This window comes from Molossus molossus, unplaced genomic scaffold (genome assembly GCF_014108415.1).
Source record: "Molossus molossus isolate mMolMol1 unplaced genomic scaffold, mMolMol1.p scaffold_m16_p_16, whole genome shotgun sequence".
Taxonomy (NCBI): domain Eukaryota; kingdom Metazoa; phylum Chordata; class Mammalia; order Chiroptera; family Molossidae; genus Molossus; species Molossus molossus.
Window position 1 is genome coordinate 15592554 of NW_023425351.1, and position 21039 is coordinate 15613592.

The window sequence follows — 21039 nt, forward strand, 5'->3', positions numbered from 1 at the left end:
TCCTCTATGCCTCTACACTGACCTCTTCCCCCCACCCTGACCCTGGGCGACAATCGATCTGCTTTCTATTGCTGTAATTTTGCCTTCTCAAAAATTTCAAATAAATGGCATTATACATGTAGTCTTATGTGTTTCCTTCTTCCCCATAGTATAATGTTTTGGGACTTACCTACGCTGTATGCGTCAGTAATTCTTTCGTTTTCGTTACTAAGTAGTATTCATATACTATGATTTGTTTATCTATTCATCAACTGGTAGACATCTGAGTTCTTTCAAGTTATGGGCTATGTACTCTGAATAAGGCTACTGTGAACATTCTCGTACAAGTCTTGATGTGGAATTTGTCTTTCAGTTTCTCTTGGATAAATACCTAGGGGTGGAATTGGTGGATCATGTGGTAATTGTGTGTTTCACATGATAAGAAACTGCCAAATTATTTGTTAACATTTTTCATTTTCTACCAGCATTGTATAAGAATCCCATTTGCTCCATATTCTTGTAAACACTTGATATTTTTGCCCTTTTAAATTTAGCCATTCTAGTGAGTCTATAATGGTGTCTCATTCAGGTATTATTTTGTATTTCCTTGCTGACTACTTATGTTGAAGATCTGTTCTTGGGCTTACTTGCCATTCGTTCATTTTCTTTGTTGAAAGTTTACAGCTTATCTTTTTCTTTTTAATGGGGTTGTTTGGCACTGAGTTTTAATACCATTAATCAGTTTATATGAAGAAATATAAGGAAGATAATTTGTTGCTGACATATTTTCAGGAAGGGAATGCCTTTCAATGGATACTTTTGTTTCCTAACCACTCTTTTGTTCTTTGGGGCGTGTGTGGAGGGGCTCTCTGTTATCTGTTGGCCTATTTTAATTATCTTACCCTGCTTCCCAACATATACTCTTAACTAAATCTGTCAACTAACTCTCTGGGAAAACCACATGTGAATTTACTAACTACCCCTCTAAACACACATTTGCACGTATTCATTGGTGACTTGCAAACCTTGACTCAGTTCGATGAAGGCACAGTGGGTGAGGACATCATCATGCGACCCCTGGTTCCCTTGCGTCTAGCTCTGTGCAGGGTAGACAGTTGGGGAATCAGCAAAGGACTGTGGATAAGATGCTGATCCAGGAAACTTCGGTGCTCCTACATGATCCCAGAGTTCCAGAGGGTAAGAGTTCTGTCTGAACTGATGGATCTAACAGTACATTATCTTGAAATTCTTACTCTAAAAAACTGCTTATCTAAGCTTTGATGGTAGAATATCTGTATTTTTTTTTTATAGCTCTCTACAAAATCTACTTGAAACTATATTGTGGCAAAGCTGTGATTATGATTTGACTATGAATAAGAAAGGGAAATTCTGTTTTGAGAATAGATGTATCTAGGTTAGACAACCTAAGGGCATTGCAGATTTCACTTCAGAGTTTTCATAGGCATTCATTGTTTAATCTGGTATGATCAGTGGAGCAAAAGGCAGAGTATGTTCTTGGACATTGGTTGTGTTTTGTATTAACATAAAGTGAAGTTGACTTGTGTTCATGCTTTGTAAAATATAGATGTGTAGAAAAATAGATGAAATTATAAGCTCTTAAGAGGTTTATCATGGAAATTAAAAATAGGTTGTGATCCAGTGGAGCACTTGATTGGCACCTAGGAAGTCTGAGATCTAGGACCAGTTTGGGTGTATGGCTTTGGAGAGATTTCTTGAGCACTCTGGGTTTTCATTTCTTCCGCGGTGAAATGAGTTGCTAAAAACAGATGACCTTACAATCCCTTAGCTTCAAAAATAGGTGTTATGAGTTATTTTTATTAGGATGGTTTTGATGTCATATGGCAACTTTGAAGATAAACTCAGTCCTGAAGTTCTTTACATATGGTATTATCCCCCATCCCAGTCATAATTTTGTGACTCTTCTATCTCTGAATCATTAGAGTAGGAGTTCAACTGTTATTTTCTCTCTTCAAAAATGTGAGAAAAATAATGATAAATATGAAAAGGAATTTTTGATACAATTTTAGGACAAAACAAAAAATACTGGTTGCAAAGTAGTGAAATGTAAAATGTTTTTACTTTATTATGGGTCACAGTCAATTTAAATTGGGCCCAAACATATTTTTGATTAAATTTTCTCCAGTGTCCTATTAAATGTATATGACTTGATTCATTTGAATTCCTGGAATCCCATACAATTCAGCAGACATATCAAATAAATTCTTAAATTGTGGGCAGTAGGCACTCAAAAAGAGCCGTAAACTTGGGTTTATATTTCTGTTTTAATCCAGTACTAATTTTACTTTCTGTTCTTGTTGAACTTGGTAGGTAATGGGTCAGGGAAAAGTAGATTTGTTTGTTTGTTTGTTTTTTGCATTTATCTTCATATAGTGCGGGAGGAAGAGTGGGAGGAAAAGAGAGAGAGAGAGAGAGAGAGAGAGAAACATCAATGTGAGAGAGACACACTGAGTGGTTGCCACCCACATGACCCCAACCAGGGCTGGGGACAAACCACAACTGAGGTACGTGCCCTTAGCAGGAACCGAACATGGGCCTTTCTGGTCCACGGGCCTACACTCTAACTACTGAGTCAAACTGGCCAGGGCAAAGTAGATTGTTTTGAACATTTTATTTTATTTATTAGTTTATTCTTATATATGTAGCTTATATTTTTTCATTGTTGAAAGGACTATAGATGTCCCTCTTTTTCCCTATTGACGCCCTCCTTCCCGCCCCCACCCCGCTCCTGCCTTCCCCAGCCTCGTGTTGGTGTGGACTGGTTGTGCATATATGTGTATACGTTCTTTGGTTTATCTCTTCCCCCCTCCCACCCCCATCCATCTGAGGTTTGTCAGTCTGTCCCTACTTCCGTGACTCTGGATCTCTTTTGGTCAACAGCTTATTCTGTTCATTATGTTCCACAAGTAAGTGAGATCATGTGGTACTTGTCTTTCTCTGACTGGCTTATTTCACTCAGCATAATACTCTCCAGGTCCCTCCACATCATCTCAAAGGATAAGATGAATGTTTTAAATGTGAGAGGGGCGAGTATAAGTCTTAGTTGTTATTTAAGGTTTTTTTCTTTACTGATTTCTTTAGAGAGAGAGACAGAAGCATCAATGAAAGATAACATTGACGGGCCATCTCCTGCATGCCCCACACTGGGGATTGGGCCCACAACCCGGACGTGCGCCCTGACCGGGAACCGAACCAGCGACCTCTTGGTGCATGGGTCGATGCTTGACCACTGAGCCACACTGGCGAGGCAGTCTTAGTTGTTATTTAAAGAGACATTTTCAGGCTTTCATTTATTTTATTTTATTTTATTGTTTTGAAGCTAAACAGAATGTAGGTCGAGATTTGCAGGCTTACTGATAAACTTCTGGCAAACCGTTCATTATGCATCCTCCAGAAAGGGGATGGTGGCTGGGAAGCTGGCGTCAACCCGAGTGGAGTGTCCTTAGCCATCATCTGTTGAAGTCCCAAGTGCGTCCTTAGACTATTTTACTATTGATAGTTTCTATAACCATGCAAAATAAAGTAAATCTCAATAAAAAGATACCTGTTGCCCTGGCCAGTTTGGCTCAGCGGTTAGAGCATCGACCTGCGGTCCCGAGAGACCCGAGTTTGGTTCCCGCTAAGGGCACGTACCTCGGTTGCAGTTTGTCCCCGGCCCTGGTTGGTCATGCGGGTGGCAGCCACTCGATGTGTCCCTTTCACATCGATGTTTCTCTCTCTCTCTCTCTGTTCCTGTCTCTCCCTCTCACTCTACCAGAACAAAAAAGGAAAAATGTCCTCAGATGAGGATTAAAAAAAAAAAAAAAGATACCTGTCGTAGTCAGAGTGTTTTTGCTCCGTCTGAGCGCCCCCTTTCTCGTAAACGCGGTGTGGGCATTGGCCTGTGGCACGCGCAGAAAGCGATGCTAAGGGAGAAGCCCGGTAGGTTGTCCACCACGGGGTTTTCCTTTGAGCTGTCAGATGTACGGATAACAATCACTTTCATGATTCATTCAGATATCTTCCAATACATATAAAAATGAAAAAACGTTTAGGTGTGTGGCCCTAGGGATATGACTTTCTTCAGAGAGCCTCGATTTCTTTCCCCTTTGTGAAATGGAGTCCTGTTATTTCTGGGTCTGAGAATGTGGACCGGTTCCTTCCTAGGAATGAAATGCGGTGTACTGAGGTCTGCCCTTGCTCAGGAGAGGAAGGCCTGTGTCTGAGCTCGTGCCGGACCTGGAACTGCATGTGGAGAACAAGATCAAATGCTGCTTTGTCATTTTTTACTCCCTTGCAAACATGAACCAAGCTTCTGAAGTAAAAGCTGTCTCCTCCCCAGTTTTTGGTTGTTTGTGAGAAGGCTGGATCACTTCCTGCAGGACTTAATGACCAAGTCGTGTTGGGGATGCTGTGTTGGGCATGGTGTGAAGCCACGTGGGTCCCCAGCCAAGGGCCCTCCACAGGTTCCTTTGGCTTGTTTTCCCTTAAAGAGGCCAATGCAGCATATCCTACCATTGATTTTTTTTTTCTTTCTAGAATCAATTTAGAGTTTGCTAGAGCAGCTATGTTAGAAAGTAGCTTTGAACCCAGTCTTTTCCCAGGTATATGAGGAAATGTACCATCTTTGTTATTCAGTGAAAATCAGTGTTTTTTGTTGTTGTTGTTTTGTTTTTAATCCTCACCCTAGGATATGTTTTTATTGACTTTTAGAGAGCCAGGAAGGGAGACACAGGGAGAGAGAAACATCAATGTGAGAGAGAAACATCAGTCGGTTACCTCCCTATGTACCCCCACTGGGGATGGAACCTGCAACCTAGGTATGTGCCCAGACTGGGAATTGAACCCAACATCTTTTGGTGCATAGGACAACGCTCCAGCCAACTGAATCATCTGGCCAGGGCAAATCAGTTTCTTTAATTAATCACTTTTATTCTCTAGGATAATTTGTATTCTGTCTCCTTTTCTTTTAGAAATCCCCAATTGGACATCTAGAGCACCTACCTGTTCCTTCTGAGTCTTGAATTGGAAGTTAGCAACACTCTCTGAGACCTGAAAGGGAAATAAATGGTACGTACATGTTAAAAATATATTATTAAATTCATGTATAACTCTGATGATCAGAAACACGACCCTTTATTTGTTGATCAGACTTTAGGTGTCTCCCTCCCCCATTTTCCCTGGTTTCTTATTTCCCTTCCCTCCCTCCCCCGCCCCTTCTCCTTTCTCCATTCTCCTCCCTCCGCTTCCTCAGCTTTCTCTTCTCTCCTCCTCCCTCCTTCCTGTCTCCTTCCCCTCACCTCCCTCCTTCCCTATATTCATTCATTCCCAGCCCTTGGTGGAGTCTGTTCCGTGCTGTCACTGTTCCTCTGTCCCCTTGGCCCTGGATGCATACACCTCCCTCTCCTGGCCTCTTCGAAGCTGTCTGGGTGTTTGCTGCAGGGGCTTTTTCTGCCGATTCTGTGGATATTTAACCTCCCCCGTTCGGACCGTTAGAATCAGAATCACTCATGGGGATAAGTAAAGTGGGGGCAGTATACTGTTTCCTGACTGTGAACTTGTCAATATTTTCACGTGGCATGAGACCTGGTATATTTTTTCCAATCACTAACTATAATACATATGTTGCAAAACAATTAAATGTCATAGATCTGTAACATAGAATGTGACTGTGGAGAGTAAAGCCACTCCCCAGAGGTAATACTGGTTAAATTGGGGCACACATTAATTATTTTCCTCTCTATGCCTATACTAATGTTGTTAATAAATGTGTTCAGTCTGTAATATAAGTGCCGTAGCCCAGTGGGCAAAAATATCTGGGGTAAAGGTGGTTTTGTAATTTTCACTAAATCAATCTTTCTTTCTTTCTTTCTTTCTTTCTTTCTTTCTTTCTTTCTTTCTTTCTTTCTTTCTTTCTTTCTTTCTTTCTTTCCTTCCTTCCTTCCTTCCTTCCTTCCTTCCTTCCTTCCTTCCTTCCTTCCTTCCTTCCTTCCTTCTCTCCCTCCCTCCCTCCCTCCCTCCCCCCCTCCCTCCCCCCTCCCTCCCTCCCTCCCTCCCTCCCTCCCTCCCTTCTTTAATTCTTTTATTGTTGAAAGTATTATAGAGGTCTCCCCTTCCCCCTCTGAGCACCTCATTCCTTTCTTGTTCTTGGCCTTTGCTGATTGAAATGGCATTTCTCTGCCTTGGGAATGAAAAGCATTCTCATGCGCTTGGTTCCTTCTGCTGGGGTTTTGTCGTTACTTTCTGGTTGAGCTGCTGCTTACCTGCTATTGCATGAATAATGCATCAGTCTTTCCAGTATTCCGTAGAGAACTGGACTCAGGCAGTGCCAGTCAGGCGAGCACTGTCGTCCTGGGTGCTGTGTGGGGGTGGTGAACTTGTCCCTAAGCCGAACCTTTTCTGTAATCCATCTGCTCCAGCGTGACTTGAGACAATAGTTTTGTTTCTTCGTGGTGTCTCTGCCTGTCCTTATGCTGACAATTGTTAGTCGGTGGAGAGCTTGCATAGTTGTCTCCTCCACATGGGACAACTTCTTACCATGGTCCCTGCCTCCCTCCTAGAATGCGGAGACTCGGCCTTCCTGAGACTCGGCTCCCTTCTGCCTTTTCCTTTGGCCTTGGTTGACCTCTTCACACCCCCTCAGAGTTCACCTCCAGCCCCCACTTGGAGCCCCCCACTATATTTGCCATGATTCTGACACCTCTTATTCCACCATGTACCCAGCCTCACACTGTTAGCTGCTGAGGTGGGCCCCTGCTGTTCAGCTCAGAAACCCGAGAGCCTAGCCCTGGCTGGTTTGGCTCAGCGGTTAGAGCGTCGGCCTGCGGTCCGGAGAGACCCGGGTTCGGTTCCCGCTAAGGGCACGTACCTCGGTTGCAGTTTGTCCCCGGCCCTGGTCGGTTGTGCAGGTGGCAGCCACTCGATGTGTTCCTTTCACATCGATGTTTCTCTCTCTCTCTCTGTTCCTCTCTCTCCCTCCCACTCTACCTGAACAAAAAATGGAAAAATGTCCTCGGGTGAGGATTAAAAAAAAAAAAGAAACCGAGAGCCTAGTGTGGTCAGGTACATGGCGGGTCATCATCACTAAGCCGCTGATGACCACTGAATAGACTTGGGGCATCTGCCCAAGGCTTTTTATTCTGGGATGCCTGGTGCTCTGGTCAGTTAGCAACCCTGCCTTTGGGTCACGTGCTCCTGAGAGCACGGAGCTGTGTCAGCTCTGGGGCAGGACTTCAGTTCCCTAATTGTGAGTTTTTTCAGAGAAACGTGGGGGGGGAACCCAACCAGAGTTACCGAGTTGTCTTGTGGATTCAGGGGTGCAGCTCTGGCCAAACCAGCCCTGGCCCCCTTCCTGTCTGCTGTTGGAGCTCTTCTCATAGGTGGGACAGAGCGCAGGCCTGGAGAGCCAGACCCCTCGGGGTTGGTGGGTAAGAATGTGGCTTAGGCACGAGGAGGATGTGGGTCAGTGTCAGGGCTCTGCCACATGTAAGGCACGTGACCTTGGGACCGCTGTGTACTCTACGTCCGTTTCTCCACCTGTCAAGCCAGGACACTAGCATATCTGAGCCATGGGGCTCTTGTACACTAGATGAGTGCACTACTGCATCGGCTGGCACAGTGGAGACGTTCACTACATGGTAGCAGCTTTCCATCGTCGTCCACGAAATGCAGATGCTAACATCCACTGCTCACCGTTACGGTAAACGTCAAATGAGGTGGCGAATGTAGAAGCTTGTGCCAGGCACACAGTGTACTCAGCAGCGGCAGCCCTCAGTGAGAAAGGTACAATGACAATGGCATTATCAGCAAGCGCGTTCAGACTGTGACCCTGAATGCGCACTAATGTCGAACAGGAGTAGCCAGGAATGGCTGCCACTTTAGTTTGTCAACCAAATTGTTCTAGTTATTGACAACTTATGTTGTTTAAAATCTCATTATTGGTTTATTAAATCATTTCTACACTTTGGTCACAAAAATTAATTCATAAAAGTTTTGGTTATGATTGACTGTTGGAGTGAACAGAATAGTATAACATCCTTTAGCCCTTTTATTCTTATCAGTATCCAATTTTTTTTTTTTTTTTTATCCTCACCCAAAGACATTTATTCATTTTTTGTTCAGACAGAGCGGGAGGCAGAGAGAGGAAGAGAGAGAGAGAGAGAAACATCGACATGAAAGGGACACATCGAGTGACTGCCACCCGCACGACCAACCAGGGCCGGGGACAAACTACAACCGAGGTACGCGCCCTTAGCGGGAACCGAACCCGGGTCTCTCTGGACCGCAGGCCAATGCTCTAACCGCTGAGCCAAACCGGCCAGGCCACTTTTTAAATATAAAGGGTGGTACTTTCTTGTTTTTTGATGAAATTTTAAAACTAACTTAAGAATAAGGATAATTAGGTCTTCAGTAACTCTAGACTCCATTAACCTACATGATCACAATATATATGTGTAATTAATTCTATCTCTCTCATTAGAGAATGCCTTTCTTTTGTCATTCTTAACTGTGAAGTATACTGAAGTATTATCACCCATGCTATATGATTGTTCCAAAACTATAAAACTAAAACTAAAATTTAATAATATTTGACTCTACTATATCTAAATTAAATGAGGCTTACACGAAAACTTTGATACTCTTTTCCCTATACTTTGAACCAAAAGCACATTTGAATCATCAGTGCTTTAGAGAATTTCTTATAATTTGTTTTACACGTTTGGTTTTTTGTACACTTGAAACAAATGACATTACTTGGCTTGAGAATGTCTTTTAAAGAAAAGAGTATATGATGGAAATGACTGTGAGCCACCTTAGAAAGTGAGTGTTCCTGAGCCGTTGTGGCAGTGAGCCCTGTCTGGTTATCTCGGTACCCATGCCTGGCATTGGAAATGCTGGTGAGGATGGGAACTAAGTTGAAAACCGCAGCAAGGGAATTGGAGAACTGAACATGCCTTTGTTAGAATGCTGAGAATATGATGACTTTTCAAATTTGCCTTTAGTATTACTGTAACACAGTTGAAACTATAAATAAAGACATTTCAGTGGGAGTGATATTTTGTGTGTATTTGAATGCTTTTCTTGTTCTATCCTCAGTTTAGGATGCTTATGTCCTAGAGTCTCTCTCTTCTTGCCTCTGCCCTCCCTCCCCACACCCTCCTTCCCTGTATTCCTTCCCTCCTCCCCGCTGCCTTTCGAGGTGGACCTTGAGCAGTCCCTGTCTGTTCCTGCTCTCACAGGCTCCTGTGCAGTGGGGGGTCCTGATGAGAAGTCAAACTAACGGCAGTAACTGCGTTGAGCAGTAATGCACTCCCACCCGCCCTCTCCGCTGTTGTGACTGTTCTGGTAGACTCCTCTCTGCACATGGCACACCCCGGCGAGGGAGCCACCAGCCCCTCCGTGGGAACCGTGGTGGTACATCTGTGCTACCGACTTAAGTCCACTGCTTCGATGGCCTTGTCAATGCCCTTTGCTGTGTTGTTTCTCAGCTAATATGGTAAAAAGCATTCTGCCTCTGCTAACATCACTGTATTCTGGCAGAGGACTGTATTATGGCTGTTTCACAGGAACGACCCAGGCATGGGCCCTTGAACATTCCTGTGCCTGCCCGTGCCCTGCCCACCCCCGTGGTCGTGGAAATCTAGCAGGACCTGCAGCTTGCTCAGTGCCTTTCTCAATGGTAGACATGGGCCTCTTGGCATTGGGTTGTTTTTTTTAAATTTGCATAACTTTAAAACGTTAACTTTGCAACAGGTTTGTCTTGAGATTAAACAAGTAAAAATAATATAGCTACTTCTCAAAATTCGTTAGATGTGCCAAGTGAAAGTTTCCAAAAAACCCTAGTTTAGTTGCTGCTCTGAATGGGATAAGTTGGTGATCCCCATCCCCTGCTTCCCGCCCCGCCCCACCAGCCCTGAGCTGTGATTGACACTCCCCGTGAGGTTGCCTCCTTACTTGCTTTTGGTATTTGTCTGACCAGAGCAAACCATTGAAGCAGGAGTATATTTTGATATGTAGCAATACACAGGTCTTCAAACCCTTCAAAGCCTAAGAATGTGAATGTTTCTGCTCCAAGTCATGAATGTCTTTCTCTTTTTTTAATTTATGTAATGTAAGCTTAGATTTTTCTAGACTGAATTTCCTGATTGACATCCAGTCACACTTTTATTTACTTACTTATGTTTACCTTGTTTTATTGTTGAAGGAGAAGAACATCACATATGATGGTATGTTTTGGTTTTTCAGGGTTTTTTTGAGATCATTAAGTTATTGATAGACTTTTCATGTATTAATGACATTAAGGTACAAGTGTATTAAAATATTTTTTGCAACTTAGTCTATAATCCTAGCTCTGATTAAGCTTCTGTAAAGCCTATTATCTACAGTAAATTAAATGTAATTGTTACCTATGATTCTTTAAAAAAAATAGCCCTATTTCAGTTTTTTTTGTACGCAAGTGTGTCATTTGGCTTTCCTTTTCTAAAAACGTTTGTTTATTTTATTGACTTACAATTGAGGTCACACACTTCAGTCATGAAGATGAATTTGTGTTTTAGCAAGAGGTATTATTATTTATAATCTTTAATTTTTAGCAGCATCTCTTTTCAGTGACCACTGTTCTTGGCTATGTTTTCAGACTGTTTCCTAAGTTAATTAGAATTGGAAAACAGACATTTCTCCTCCCTCCCTCTCTCCCCCTCTCTCTCTCCCTCCCTCTCTCCCTCTCATTGTCGTTCAGGCGGCTGAGCCCCATCGGGCTGGTTTTCCTCCCCTCCACCCGCTGCAGTCAGCATTTCATCTCAGACGCTGCTCTCTGCTTTGGGCTCCGTCACCTGAACAGATAGGCATCACCCAATGTGACACAAGCAGGGACTGTCTGGATTTGAGACGCTGGGTGAATGGGACCAAAAGAATTCTAGATTGTTCTGACCTAGTAACTCTCCCAATTTTTGTTTCTTAATCTTCAAAAGGAGGATAATGGTATCTCTTGAAAAGCATGTCATCTTTGTCCCTCTGAATGATTGCTAATGGCATATAAATGTACTGTAGTCTCTTTTCACTGCAATTTGAAATCTCAGGTCAGTCACCCTGGATCCGGTGGCAAAGCGCAGAACCCCGGGAGCGTTCCTGATGACTGCTCTCTTTGCTCAGGACTGTGGCGTATTTTGTGTATTAAATCACGGAGTGTCTAGGATAGAGATGCAGCAGATTGAACTTGAACTCCTTGATTCTACAGAGGAGAAAAATGAGACCATTTTGCAGTTGCCTTCATTTAATATAAGAATGTAGCAAAGATATCTTTTTCTATTGGTATTCATAACATAAGCACTCTTTGTGTAATTAAAATGTTTATGGAAAGTAGCTTGTGCATTAAATCACATTAAAAGTGATCAGCCTTCAGTACCCACCCAGTAAGGGCCAGATTTGCTTCAGCAAGACCTGTAGGCGCCAATCATTCAGCAGTTTCCTAAAGCGGCCGCGTGTTTGCATTTGCTCATCTCATAGATCACTTGACACGTGCCCAGGGCCTTCTCAGTACCTTCTGAAAAGACCTGGTCCCTGCCTTGGAGAAGCACACGGTGTGAATTCCTGAAACGGCATTTCCCCCACGTCTGAAGTCATTCTGCCCTGTCGCCTGCGGTGCCTGGGATCAAGTTACGGTTAACCTGGCTCTGCTGGTCACCCCAGGGCCCTGCCCCACTGCCCCTGCTTGGGGACAGGAGACAAGCCCTGCGTCATTCTCACTCTGAGAATGTGGAGGGACCGGCTCCCTGTGAGAGCCTCCTGTGCAGGTCATGTTAAAAATGCAGAGTTTCGATCAGCCTTACTTTGGCTGGCAGAGTGAGCTGTCCCCTCAGAGTGCGTGTACCGTGTTCTTGGCCGGTTGACAGGGGAGAGGCAACCCAGTAGCACCACGGGCAGCGTTCCAGTGAGCCAGAGGGCCTTTGTTGCCAGCTCCGTTTCCTTTCCGTCTTCTAACCATCCATGTAGAGTCTCGTTAACATGGGCTCACATGGAATGTACATGGTCATAGCGATTCAGTAAGTTATTGCTGTCAAAGGCTGTGTTAGGAGTCCGTCTAGTCCATTGGACAGTGGGACTTGCAGTAGGAATTTCAGAGCTCCGTCCCTGCTCTGCCTCTCACAGTGGATGAGTCACCAAAAGAGAAGTCAGTCCTTGTCTGAAGGTCACATTGGACTTACCGTACCTGCCTTAGCTCTCTTTGGGTGATCCCTTACTTGATTTTCCTGCAAAACATTTACCTTTCGATTAGGGCCTGAATTATTTTCTCCCAAAAGCTGATTCTGCTATGATCCATGACAATTGATTTGTTACTATTCTATAGCTTCTGCCTATGTGGGGAAAGACACAGCCAGAGGGAATCACAGCAGGTGCACCTCAAGCTGGGCAGTCTTGTTGTCAGGTAGGGAAAGGGAATGTATTACCTTGGTTGCTGAAATTCACTCACTGTAGTGATCGCCAACTGTCACAGACATGTGGCATTGAGATGTTGTGCTATCGTGATGGGCGGAGGAAGAACTTTGGGTCAGCAGCACTTCCTGGCGTGAACCATGTGTAAGTGAGGACTTATCCTGAACAAGCGTGTAGGTCCCCACTGCCTCAGTTTCAGCTATAGGACTCGGCAATCCTGGAGTGAATTTCTGCTTATTTCAGGACACAGCACCAAGAATTGAACTTATTTCCTAGTACCCAGGTCTTTTTTGTATGAAATAAGCAGAGGTCTAGCTTCAGTTCCAAGTTGGATTTGGCCTCAGGTAAGTTGTATGAATCTCCAAAGTTTAATTTCCTCTTGTTTACCATGAAGAGAAATAGATTCTGATTTTTCTGCTCCCATAAGCCATGCAATCATACAATTTTTGGTTTGACTAGTATAATCAAACAGTAAGTTAGAACAAGTAATATTGGACCGAAAATAATGTTATTTTTTCTTTTTAGATGCCATATTGTATAGTTGATCCAGGATATTACACTAATTGCATTTATGATCAAGACATTTTAAAATCACAGATGTTAACTGATTTAAAAATAGAACACACATTTACATTATGCTGTTGAGAAATAAGGTTGGGGTACTTCTTCCTGATTTTCTGGCTAAATTCCACAGTAATGAGAATTGTGGGTAAAATGTTAATGTTATTCAGAGATGACATTGTATGATCCATTTGGTTTTTGGCTGCTTTTTGCACAGATTGTTTTGCATAGTATATTCCTAGTTTATTCAGATTTCTAGTTTACCTGGATTTTTTGTAATACAAATTTTAATTTTGCCCTATAGGCTCTGCTCATCTCTTTTCTTGAGGCAGGAGAAGTAGGCAGTGCTAACCCCTGTCCTGGAGAGCCTGTGAGGGCTCCTCTGGACTATTGTGGTTCAGCGGGATGACGAGTGAGCCCCGTGTGCCAGGGTTTGCTGGGGCAGGGCTGTATTTTTCTCATGCACAAGACAAAGGTGCGAGAGAAGAACTTGTTTCCTGTGCATGTTTTGTTTTCCACAACCTAAAAGCTACAATTGTTGTCAAAACTGGCTATCAAATCTCCCCTCCCTGGATCCTTGTGTAAGCATTGAAACAGATAAAAAGCATCCGCTTGTTAACATGCCAGGACTTTTCCTGGCTTCTTGCTGTCCCACTTCACATTGTGGGAATAGGCCTTGTTCCTTTCAGTCACAGAGAATTTGCCTGACATGTTCATCTTCCTCACACATACTTCTCCCTCGGGGCACAGGAGCTGAGGCTGTTCGTACTGAAGAGAAGGAGGTGCTTTTCCAAGGTGCAGATGTAACGCACCAGGGGTTGGCTGATGTTTAAAGAACATGATTGAAAGCAGTGGATACCTCACCCGGGCAGGACCCAAGAGCTTTGGACACTGATTCCCTCCTAGAATTTGAAGTCTTATCGAGGGCTCGTTATGTCAGCTAGAGTGGTTTGTCCACGGGGTGAGTCCCTGCCCCGTGAGGAGAGGCTGCCAGTGAACGTCAGCCCAGACTGGCAGCACACAGGCTCAGGGTGCCATGTGCCTCAACCCAGGTGCCTGGGAGGGACGGCCTGTGTCAACAGTCAGAGCAGTCAGATGCCAGCGAGTTTGCTTTTCAGGGGTGTGACTTCAAGTCATGGGTTTTAGCTTTGTCAGAAAGTTACAATGAAAAGCAATGTGGCCTAATGAAAGCTTTCTTGTAAATCAAGAACTTTCACTTTCATTCCGAAATGAAGCACTGATTCTTAAACCCATGAGAAGTAATTTAATCTCTGTCTGCTTCAGTTTTCTAACCCAAAACACCAGTCCCAAATCTGAACACTTCCATGGTGTGCACTGCTGCAGGTACTGTTCCAACTACTTCACAGGCATTACCTCCTCCAGCCCTCATAGCAGCTCGGGTTGGGTTCTGCTGTTGTCCCCAGTTTGTAGATGAAGAAACTGAGGCATAGAGAAGTGAAATAGCTTGTTCAGTGTCACACTAATAAGCATGAATGGGATTTGAACCCAGTGAGACTGGTTCTAGAATGCCCTTCCCTTCCCTGCTGAGCTATCCCACCGCTCTGACAAATGCACATCTGTTCCCCGATTCCTTTGTATTTGGTTTGTGGATATACATGGACCCTTTATGGCAGCGTTTTGAACCAGTGAATGTGACTACTGTTTCTCTGGTACTGGCATGTTATTTGGGCTTTACATACTGTAGTAGCATGGGCTCATACCCACATATCCGAATGCTCAGAGGTACATGTGCACTCACGCAGACAAACGTGGGGATGATGACATCTCCAACATATCACTTTTAACTGACAAGAGCCTTCCATAGAAACCTTTCGCGGATGTGTAGAAATTCATGTACTGTACCTACGATAACTATCAAAGCTTTCTTTATAAGCTCGCCTTAGTGCGTCGGAGCCTTCCACCATCTGTGCTGAAAATGTCCATTTGAAAGCCGCAGATACCAGTAAATAAACTATCAGGTTTGTAACAGAGGAGCCAGAATAAAATAAACACCTGTTTCTAATTCAGATGGACATTAGTTGGCCAGACTGTGGATATTACACTTGCTAAATAATCAGCTTAGCAATTTTGCAAATTATGGACATCACTCAGTAAAATAAAAGACAGTTTTAAGTGTTTCAGCTGTCACTTAGCTTCAAGCCAACAGAAGTCACTCACCCATCAGATTTTAGGGATTAAATACCACTTGTAGTTAAAACCAGGCAGCCCTTGGAAGTTCTCATGAGACAAGGACAAAATACTGTGTGGATGAATCGAAACAAAGTCCTCAAACTGTTTTATTAATTAAATATGTTTGGTATGAAATAACTTATATAACATTTATACTGCTTAGTTTTAAGAAATAATGAGTTAGTCGGCTAAAATAAAAAGCTCTTTTTAATGCAGCTTTAATTATTTAAAAGTGAAGCTTAATAGTCTGTTAAAGATTTATTTTAAAAATGAGTGCAGTGGAATTCACTGCCGTCTGACGGTGAGTCGGTGTGGAAGGTCTGAGCCACTGGGATGGCCGTCGCCATGATTGTGACAGAGGCGGAGCCCTGGGTCTGCCACGTCCTGTGGCTCAGCATGAGCATTGCGTTCCCCTAACCACTCAGCAGCAGCAGTGGCGCCGCACAGTGGCGCCCCCTGTCCCTGATGCCATAACCACACTCTCCCTTGCAGCTGTGTCGCTCTTCAGTTAGAAGGTTGACTGGCAGAGCTGTGCAGCGAGCTCCCTGAGGGCAGGGAGATTGTTTGGTCTGTCTGTTGACTGCTCTTTCCCCAGGGCCTTCAGCAGGATGTGAGTCTCAGCGAGGGCCCATGGTCTAAAGGGATGAATTGAATTGTTTACTGATCTGCCGGTACACACTCTGTACTCAGGAGGCACGGGTCTTGCGTGTTTCCTAGAACAGCTTTACTTTATGTGGCACCTTTTAATACATCAGGCCCATTTTCTCCTGTGCTGGTCTGCTACCCCGCCCGAGTTCCCCCGATGGCCATGTCCATTAGGTGATCACAGCCTCTCAAGTTTTATCTGGTGATTCAGCTTCAGTGGCCACCTGTGCAGACCATTGCAGAATGGGCACCAACCAAGGAGTATTTTCATCTTATGAAACTAAAGGACAGTAAGATTGTAATACCAAAAGGCAGGCATTCCTTTAAAATGAATTTTTCCTTTCAGGTAAGAGCACTTTATTAACATAAGAAAAATAAAATGTGATGCTCATTGAACATGGTGACCAACTTAGCATTATTGGGTAAGCTGTAATTGAATTTTCATATTTTATGCAATTAATTGTCAAAACTAATCCTTACTATATATTAATGCACAACTATTGACTTTCAATTAAAATCTTAGTAATTCAGTATTCTAGGACTTCTAGATTTTCAAAAATTATTTGTACCTTTTATGGCAATTCTAATAAGTACCCATTTCATAGATGAGGAAACTGAGGCACAGAGGTTATAAGGAGCCCAGGCACTAACTGTCAGATATAAACTGAGGCTTTGTAGTTCCATGTATCATGTTCTTTCTGTTTTACCGTGTATTCCAAGAATCCTCATTAAGCACACAGTTACCCATTAACAAATCTGAGATGTCTAGAATGCCTTAGTACAACTTATGCATATATAATTTCTTCCTTCTGAGAATTCCCTTAGAGCAGATTTTCGAAGAAGGAAATCTATGTGCACATCTTACCATGGATGAACACACAGACCTGTGTTCACAACATTTCTTAACCTTCAGCTTGTATCACCTTCCCACATTCACTTTGTAAGAAGAGTGATTGATGCCAAGTCAGATGTCCATTAGTTGTGTAGCTTTAAAAACTATACTACAGTCTGCAGTCTTACGCTAGACTGTGCCATTCTGCCAAGTAATGGTCAGGGATCCTGATTTATTGTATTGATCATGGTCCAATTGAATATGCAATACTTGGTGACTTTATAAATGCTGGAGAGAATTTGCTTTAAAATACATAGGGTTATATATGTGATAGGTGTATATATATATACATATATATATGTACGTATGTGTGTCTGTGTGTATATATATATATATATAAACAGATTTCTAGAGCCGATGTTCTTGACAACCATAATGTTAACACACTTGCAAAGCAGAAGAAAGTTGGATGGAAGAGTTATGAAGAGAAAATATCGTTGATGGTAGGGAGCATTTTCAAACCACACTGAAATGGTATTCTAGGAATGAACCTGATTAGGTGGAAAATGGAAACTCCATAGATTTCTTTTTTTCTATTTTTTAAAAAAAATTTTTTTTCTTTATTGATTTTCAGAGAGAAAGGAAGGGAGAGGGAGAGAGAGATAGAAACATCGATGAGAGAGAACATCGATTGGCTGACTCTTGCATGCACCCCACTGGGGCTTGGGCCCACAACTTGGACCTGTGCCCTGAATGGAATTGAACCAGTGACCTCTTGGTTCATGGGTCGATGCTCAACCACTGAGCCACGCTGGCCGGGCTATAGATTTTTTTTCTTTTGAAAACAGTGAAGACTATACAAGAAGAATGAGATACTCTGTTTTTTTGTTTGTTTGTTTGTTTTTTTAAGCAGTGACGATGAGGATTCTGCAGAATTTTTTATTTATTTTTTTCTTTATTGATTTTAGAGAGGAAGGGAGATGGAGAGAGAGAGAGAAAAAAATTGATGAGAGAGAACATCGATTGGCCACCTCCTGCATGCCCCCCACAGGGGATTTGGCCCACAACCTGGGCATGTGCCCTGACCAGGAATCGAACCAGTGACCTCTTGGTGCATGGGTCGACGCTCAACCACTGAACCACACCCGCCAGGCTCTGCAGGATTTTTAATGGTGAAATAATTCTTATGCCTTAGTCCAATAGTCCTGGCCTATCTATAGGGAAGACATGTTAAGTAGCTGAGCTTTGGCGTCACAGCTGTGTTTGGGTAGGATGCCTGTAGTGAGGTTTGAGGACTAGGAGTGTGTTCATAGGCGGTAGCTGTATCTGTGGTGTCCCTGGAAGCTGCCATTTTTATTTCCTCCTCCCATCTCCTCAGCGTCGTCCCCAGAGGCCACTGGGCCTAGGCTGTGTTTCTGGTCACTGAGGCACAGCGGTTGACCAGAGGCACCGGAGACCTCAGAAGATTGTAAATAATTTTTGGCTTCTTTTCCTTTCTCCCTCTTTCTTCTTTTTAAACTGATATTAATCAAGCAATGAGACTTAGTCCATGTTTGAAGAGGTAATTTCCTATCAAACATTAACAGAGGAATTCTTTCTTTGTACAGTTTATACTTGTTTGGGTAAATTACTCTCTTGTAAAACTTAAGAGGCTATGTAGTGTGTATAATGATTATTCAGATTTTAGTGTATTTAAAAATAGCTTTTTCATGTAGGAGGTTAGTACACTTGGTGATCAATTTGAGAATTTGGGAAAAATATTTAATGTCAAAATAGGACTTAATTTAAACTTTAGCTTCTTTTTTTTGTTTTATCCTCACCTAAGGACATTTTTTGCATTTATCTTCAGACAGATCTGGAGGGAGAGAGGGAGGAAGAGAGAGAGAGAGAGAAACATCGATGTGTGACTGATTGCCACCCACATGACCCCACCTGGGGCCGGGGACAAACTGCAACCAAGGTACGTGCCCTTATCAGGAACCGAACCCGGGACTCTCTGGTCCGCAGGCTGATGCTCTAACCGCTGAGCCAAACCAGCCAGGGCTAGCTCCTTTTTTTAAAAACTCTCATTCAACTTCTCCAGAATGGTTATTAGCATAAAGGCGTAATGGATTCACCTTCTCTAGGATATATATGCACTGTTGAAGTTCAGTGTTGATTTTAAATACTTGCTTAATAATCCTTACACCCAGCCTGAAACTCTGGAGTGCTTCAGCCTAGTTCATTATCACAGTCAGTCAGCAGTGATGTACTTAGCAGACAGTATTTTGCAGTGTTTTTTTCTCTACCTTCGTCCCTTTCAGAAGCACCTGCAAGTTCTTTTCAGGAAAATTATCTGTTCATATTTGTAGGATGAAAATAGAAACGTTGAATGTTTCTTTAGCGCAGGTTGGTAGGAGATGTTTTGGTGCTGCTGAATATTTCTAATTTTAAAAGGGATATTAACATTGATCTCACCCTTGTTCTCCTGCCCTGGCCGAGCCCTGGCACTCTTGCCCATAATGGAGTTTCCCTTCCTTGTCTCCCCACCTCATGTCCCTGGGTTCTGCTGTCCTGATTGTGGCCATCCTGTCCAGCTGGCCATCCTTGTCCATTCCCCTCTGCCCTCTCTCTGGTCTCTCTTTTCTGTACTTTTTCTAGGATCTTGATCCTGGTTTATAAATCAGGGACGCTTCCGTTCCTTTTTCCCTGACTCAGAACCGTGTGACTTGCTGCTCTGTTTTCTGTGGTCCTCCTAGGTCAGTCTGTCCTCCCCTTCCTGCCCTCCTTGTTGGTCCACTTCCTATGACCTAAGTCTGTACACCCTCCAGGGCTCAGGCTCGACCATTTGGTCACCCAGGAACATCACCCTCACCCTGGCACCTGGTCCTCATGCCTGGTGCCCGCTGTGCTTCACATTGATTATCTCAACATTTATGCCCCTTGCTAGGTCCACTTGACTGATGTTCCACTGCGAGCTCAAATGTACAATGTCACCAACAGAACTCTCTCCTGGCCTCTCCCCTAGACTACCACTGAGCTTCCATCTTTCATGTTTGCCCTTTTCTGTCCTTCCTATTTCCAAGTGAAGTCCCCATCTTCTTTTATCACAGAGTATTCTGAAGTCACCTCCGGTTGGCTACGCTGCCCCTCGGATATTCCCTTTTCAGTCTACCCTGAATGTCGCCTACAGGTGGATCTCGATTTATACTTTCTTCATGCCAGCTTGATTCCTAAAGACCTTTCACTGATTCCCAGGCTGGCAGTGGGGGAAAGGTGCAGATGTGCTGGTAGGCCTGGTGCCCACCTTCTCCCACAGTTGCGTTCGAATGACCTTTCCAGCCATTACTGTCCTTTTTGGAACTGCTCTCCTCGGCTGTATTGATCTATTTGAGACTCTATATGTTTTCCAAAAACCCTGTTCTTTTCCTTTGCTCACACTGTTACATAAAACCCCCACCCCAAAATCCCTGCCCCTTTTTCTTCACTTAACCAGATTATGGTAATACATGACATTTATTGACCATGTGTTCTATGCCTGGAAAATGCCACTGAGCATAACATATTCGTGGAACTTAATTCTCACCACAAGCCTATAGTGTTGGCACTGCCCTATTATTATTCTCATATTGATGTTCTCCTGGTACCCGCCTTATGAGGCTCTAGTGAGAATTACATGTGACCATTCCTCACAAGCACGTAGACCAGTGCTAGCAAATAGGCTGCCTAGTCTTCAGACTTTTGTTTTTATGTAGGAATAAATGGTTACTTATTAGTTATTGAGTTAAAGTTACTAATATTTGATATCCATGAACTTTTTGAAAAGGCCCCTTGGCTAAGTGACGTGAGCGCTCCGCTTGGCTCTCCTGAGTCCCCTGGGCAGTCAAGCTGAGGACCCTGCTGCCAGGGGGGTGCCTGCCTTTTGGGACAGAGCCGTCCGCAGGTCGCGGGGAGGCAGAACTCCGCTCCTGCCCGTCTGGCGTCGCGTCCTGCGTTTGCAGAACGGTGGCCCCTGTGCAGGGTTTGCGTGGTGAACGTCTGTTCTCCGAGCGGGACAAAGTAGGTGGCCCTCCTCTCTCTTGAAAATGGACCGCAGTCAGGAAAACAGAAGAGTCACCCTGTGCCTCCTTTATGATATTTTTTTTTTATCCTCACCCGAGGACATTTTTCCATTTTTTGTTCAGATAGAGCGGGAGGGAGAGAGAGGAAGAGAGAGAGAGAGAAACATCGACGTGAAGGGACAGACACATCGAGTGGCTGCCACCCGCACGACCAACCAGGGCCGGGGACAAACTGCAACCGAGGTACATGCCCTTAGCGGGAACCGAACCCGGGTCACTCTGTACCACAGGCTGACGCTCCAACCGCTGAGCCAAACTGACCCTGTGCTTCCTTTAAAGGCG

The 21039-nt window shown here is 43.8% G+C and overlaps 1 protein-coding gene across 1 annotated transcript in view; it reads left to right on the top strand.

The window, feature by feature from the left end:
- Window positions 1-3415: 3415 nt before the first annotated feature.
- Window positions 3416-21039, top strand: part of FAM110B (family with sequence similarity 110 member B) — a 121873-nt gene continuing 104249 nt past the window's right edge. Inside the window, exons 1-2 of the mRNA XM_036264095.1 lie at window positions 3416-3486; window positions 4971-5067. The gene's annotated coding sequence lies outside the window, so the exon portion shown is untranslated. The remainder of the gene's footprint in view (window positions 3487-4970; window positions 5068-21039) is intronic.